Raw genomic sequence first — 5,657 nt, 5'->3', positions numbered from 1 at the left:
TTGAGGTTGTGGTTGTGGGGGTGATGTGTGTTGTCTAGAGAACCCAGGTGGCCCACTAGACTGTTGGTTGTAGTTGTTTCGGGGTTGGTAAGATTGTTGGTGTGGGGGTTGATATGGTTGTGGTGGTGGATGTTGAACTTGGTGAGGGTTTTGGATGTTGTTGCTCCTGTAGGAAAGCAGAGGGTTATTTTTGTAGCCCTCATTGTAAGAGTTGGAGAATGGGTTGTTTTGTTTGTAGGATTGAAAAGCATTACATTGTTCAATAGAGCTTCTACATTCCTGTGCATAATGACCAGACATTCCACAACTTTCACAAATAGTAGTAGGTTGGGCACTCATAGCAGCTACACTAACAGGTTGGGCAGATTGAGCATTGGCCGCTTGCATATTATCGAATTTATAATGTAAAGCAGTCAATTGGGCAGTTAATTGTTCAATAGAATTTAAATCATGCTTACCACCCCTGTTAGATAGACCTCTAGGATTTCCATACTGGGCATTGTGAATGGCTATCTCCTCAATCACCTCCACAGCTCTAGGCACCTCAAGTTGCATGAACCTCCCACTGGCAGCTGAATCCAACAAACATCTAGACTCATTGCCCAGACCATTATAAAACTGCTGAATCAAGAACCAATCTTCCAAACCATGGTGCGGGCATTCTCTTTGCAAATCCTTGAATCTCTCCCAAACCTCGAACAAACTCTCATCCGCTTGTTGTGAGATACCTAATATCTGACCCCTCAGACGAGCCGTTTTCTCAGGTGGAAAATATTTAACATAAAAAGCAAGAGCCAAGGATTCCCAATTATTGATTTTCAAAGCCGCCCGATTCAACCCATTAATCCACAGTTTAGCTTTCCCACTCAAAGAGAACGGGAAAAGTATCTCCATAGTCTGCTCCGGAGTCAATCCCTTTTGCTTGATGGTGGAGCAATATTGGATAAAGGACTGAATGTGAAGATTCGGATCTTCACCTGGTTCCCCACCGTACTGGCGTCTCTCGATCATGTTAATCAATGCGGGCTCAATCTTGAAGGTCTCAGCTGCAATAGAAGGCATGATCGCCTTTGGCAGCACAGACAGACTTGGCTTAGAATAGTCCGTAAGCCGTGGGGTAGGTGGCGGTATCAGATTTTCGTCACCCATCTCTATCTCTGAAACTGAATCTGTATCTGAAGGAAAAAGATCGCCAATATTATGATCAGAATCAGAGTAATTCCCACACTGTGCAATGAAAGTTCTTCGTCTACGAAAGGTTCTTTCGGGCTCAAGATCGAATGGAGTAAGATTACTAGTACCTACGGTCCTGGGCATAGACAAAGACTACAAAACAATGTGAGATCCGGTCTCAAGGAACGTGAGTTCCTTGAGTAGTAATAAACAATAATCTAGGATAAGCAATCAACAACAGAAAATAAAACCGTTTCCCCGGCAACGGCGCCAAAATTTGACAGGCTAAATCGCACTCCTATCAAAGATAAACCTAACGTTCACCAACTAAAAACATAGCAAGGGAAGCAGGGATCGTATCCACAGGGAAACAATGTTCTTTCTACTATTAATTAACTAATCTAGACTACTGGTAACAAAGAATTGGATTGGTTTGTATATTAAGCTAAGGCAAATAATCAAACTGGAATATAACAATATTAAGGGAATCTAGGGCAGCGGTTCACCATAAATGCAGACCGGGATTGGACAACGGACAATAACAATTAATTAACAATCATAACTAGGAAAACATGCATCTCTCGAATCTTATGAATTCCTTAGGATAGAAAAACTAGCGGGCTCTCGCTACGTACTAGAAATAATTCCTATCTAATAGCCACATACCAAAAACATCAGATTTATACCTCTCGACGCATAATCTAAGGTTAATCAAACTCAAATCAAAATAGTCCGGCCGAACAGAATTGACGAGCAATAATAATAAGCTATAGAAATTATAATCAATCAATCAAATAATCAAGTCCACATATAATCCCAATCATGCATTCATGGATCCCCTAAACCCTAGAAATTAAACTACTCACTCATGATAACTAATAACAAAGCGATTAACATAATGGAAAACATGATCAAAGCAATAGAATAAATTAAAGTAAGAAGCAGTACCTAATTCTCGAACAATGGAAATTGAAAGCTTGTGTTTTTATATAAATCGAACTAAGTGTTTGAATTAATGTAAAGAGGAAATAAAACTTAGAAAAATAAACTAAGGGTTTAGTGCTGGAAAATAAGATGTCCCTAAAAAATAAAACAAGTTTGCTTATATAGTTTTGCCAAAATAAGGCCTAAAAACGGGATTAAAAACGCGAAAAACTGCTGGAGGTTGGCGTCGCCCGATCGGGCGACGCTTCGCCCGATTGGGCGAATCACTCGATAGTCGGCCCGATCGGGCCAAAATCCGCCCGATCGGGCGGATTGCGAAATCTCCACAAAGCCTCCAGATTGACCGCCCGATCCGGATCAGGCGAGCTGCGCCCGATCGGGCGCGCGTTGATGAACTTGGCTTGCTTATAATTCCGCCCGATGGTTGCATTTCGCCCTCAGCTTCCAGGGCGATTTGCAATCTTCAATGTATCTCGCCCGTATCACCAAGTCTAACTCCCGGGGCTCAACCATAAGCATCTAAGGCTCCCGAAAGTCGACGATGGAGGTCCCGAACTTCTCGGACTCATATAGTGGCCTTGATCAACAATGAAACGGGTCTAAAACGACCAATTTCTCATAATCAAACCTGAAACTCAAGGCACACTCAATAACACACATTAGTACTAGAAACGGCTCCTAAGAGCACGTTTGATACATAAAAGTACTAAGGGACGGGGGTAAAAACTCTATATAAAACGCATATATCAGATTCGTATCTTAAAATCTATCTTTCCACACACTCTTTTCCTATAAATACAGCCTAAAACCAACGTGAACACAACACAACACAAGACACAATTCCATAATCTGAGTATTGACTCGATCTAGCCTAAGCCTAAGCCTCACGCTGCGAAATTGATCCAACGTTCTGTCGCAATCGACCCAAAAGTGGAACAGAACGCACCCTGCCCCTTGTAGCTTGATGAATTAAGCCTAAATACTGGAACATTGCTTGGAAACCCGAGATTCGCTAAATAAAAGGAGAAATAGCAAAGCCAAGTGGTTAGTTTTCTGAGAACCACAACGCACCTCTCAAGGGTGCGTTGTAATGTGTCCCTCATATGATTTAATCGCTTTCATCACCCTTTTATAAAATTGTCAAACTATTAATTTGATTGATCTATCACGCCTAATAAGATAATACCTTGGACAATTGAATTATCATGCTAGGTACCTTAAATCAATCTAAATAAGATAATCACGATCGATTTAGTATTATGTGTTGCATATTGCTAAAATCAATTCAGAATAGTTTAATAGTTTAACGCATGTCCCTTCAATTATTTATGCTGAGCTAGTAAGGATAACCTGCCTCTGGAGTATTATCGATGAGCACTCCTCTCGGTAGTTACAGTCCCCCGAACTCTCAATCTCTGCCCTGCGGGTTTACGTTGAGCGATCCCCACACCAGGGATCACAAGGGAACCTATGGCCGTCGTGGTCGAACATAATGGCACTCCCTTTATGTCACGATAACAGGGTTTTGTCAGTTTTTCTCATTGTCGTTAAAAACTGAATGGCGACTCCTATATTACTAGTCGATTGGGTGTAAACTCACAGGAAATCCAATTACACTTGATCTGACAACGTTACTCCCACGAGGGACGAGGTCACGCATTAGCCTCGTGCTTTTTCGACCCCCTCACAGTGGCGACTCCGCTGGGGACGTTAATGAAATACTCGTGCTCGTAGGTAATCAAAATAGCCGAAGGGTGAAACGATCCTACCCCGCGTTTATTTCCCTATCAAGTTGGGATGACCTAAAAATCAGCATGTTAATGTGAACGGACAGAACCGCATAACGAATCTTGGCTCCCTTGGCAGGTTTCATCTCGAGAGTTGGGAATAAGGATACCCATCGCCTCTCGGGGGGTGCATACGCTTCGAATGTTGTCCACTCGGCACTTTCTCTAGTAGTACACCTATCCCAAACCAAATCGCTCGCCCACTAGGTCCCTCTCATTGGTGCATGCCCCCTTGGCTTACATCGTGATTGGCCTCTTGGGACGAAATTCGCTCGTGAATGCACTTCCCCGACCGGGGCATGTGTTGAATCGACGATAGAGGAGGTACCAAGCCGGCACAAATATTACCCATAGAAGCCTATCATAAACTACGTGACATATTATTTTGCTTCATGTTGTAATGTTAGTTATGTGTAGCGAATTAAGTGATTGTGTGTGACAAATAATACTAGAAAACCAACGACCCTAAAAATTGCCCAAACATTCATAAACACCAATTGGCCAAAGAGTTGTACCAAAATACGTGTTCCGCAGCCCCGGGCGATCGCCACAAAAATAAGCGACGCCCAGGACAGCCTGTAACGGATCCCACAACGCCGCACAACGCGTAAAGGACGTTATTAGGCAAACACGCAAAATCAAGTCGTATATACGAAAAAAGGATACGCGAATAGAATACGAGTACTAGTCAGGGACGCATTTTTAGCGCCCCTGACTGGGCGCCAAGCATTTTCCACGCCCAGCCTGGGCGCCGAAGTTGCTGCCTGGCCTACTGGTCAAGCCCAACAGCTTTGGTGCCCGGGCATAAAAAAAAAAAGAATAATGAGCGACAAATCTGTTGCAAGGACGTATTGGAAAAAAGGCACTCGACTTTGAAACACGACTTATAAAATAAACAACTCATTGTGTCGTCACTAGGCCTCCTATGACGACTATGTTCGGCACTAAACCGAGCACGCTGATTAAATGACCTTGAATGTCACATGGGCAAAGTGTTCAAAAAATAATGTTCGAATAAAAATAAATAAATCCGAGTCTAGACTAGGCTATGCCAAAGTACAATCTAAATCCTAAGTCTTAGTTGTCTTATACATAGAATCGGTCCTAATGCTTGGTGTCGTTGTGCAAGTTAAAAGGTTAAACCATATTGAGTCTCCCTTCCTAACATTTAAAAGAAATCAATAAGCACCCATATGTAATTGTCATCCCTTGCTAAGAATCTACGGCCTCAATACTCTCTGTCACCAATAAAAAGAATATATTATGTAATTCAAGTATTTGCAAAATGGAAACTGTCACATTCTGAAAATCATTCCTCCATAGTCGCACAACCCCCAAAGTGAGCCTAAGGTGTCAATACCATTGGCAAAAAAAAAAAAAAATTAATGGCCTCAAGGCTTATGATCACATTGGGTCACGACTATCATAGTCCTCTCGAGCCACTCGCTCCTTGAAGCACTCCTAAGTACGGACTAAAAGATTTTCCATGAATGCAACATGACGAACCATGAAAATACCCAAGTCGGCATGCCATAAGGCTACCATTGGGGTAAAGCAATACACACTAAGAGGGAAGCCGCACTAATGATTCTAGTCTTGCAAAAATGAAAATTCGATCTCCCCAACTAACTACCTTGCCAACATTAAGCAAAATGGCGCATGACAAATGAACACCCAAGGGTTAAAATCTAAATTGTCAACCAACGAAAATTATGGTCCAATTAGCCTAAGTCTGAAAGTCGCTTGGTCAAG

The 5,657-nt window shown here is 42.3% G+C and overlaps 1 non-coding gene across 1 annotated transcript; it reads left to right on the top strand.

The window, feature by feature from the left end:
- The first annotated feature begins 643 nt into the window (after positions 1-643).
- On the top strand, positions 644-750 carry LOC130468213 (small nucleolar RNA R71). The gene has a single exon (XR_008928632.1). It is a non-coding gene; the product is annotated as a small nucleolar RNA R71 (small nucleolar RNA).
- The last annotated feature ends 4,907 nt before the right edge of the window (positions 751-5,657 follow it).

The sequence above is a fragment of the Spinacia oleracea genome, chromosome 2, assembly GCF_020520425.1.
Source record: "Spinacia oleracea cultivar Varoflay chromosome 2, BTI_SOV_V1, whole genome shotgun sequence".
Classification (NCBI taxonomy): Eukaryota; Viridiplantae; Streptophyta; class Magnoliopsida; order Caryophyllales; family Amaranthaceae; genus Spinacia; species Spinacia oleracea.
Note: the sequence above shows the minus strand (reverse complement) of the source record. Positions and strands in the feature narration are given on the sequence as shown.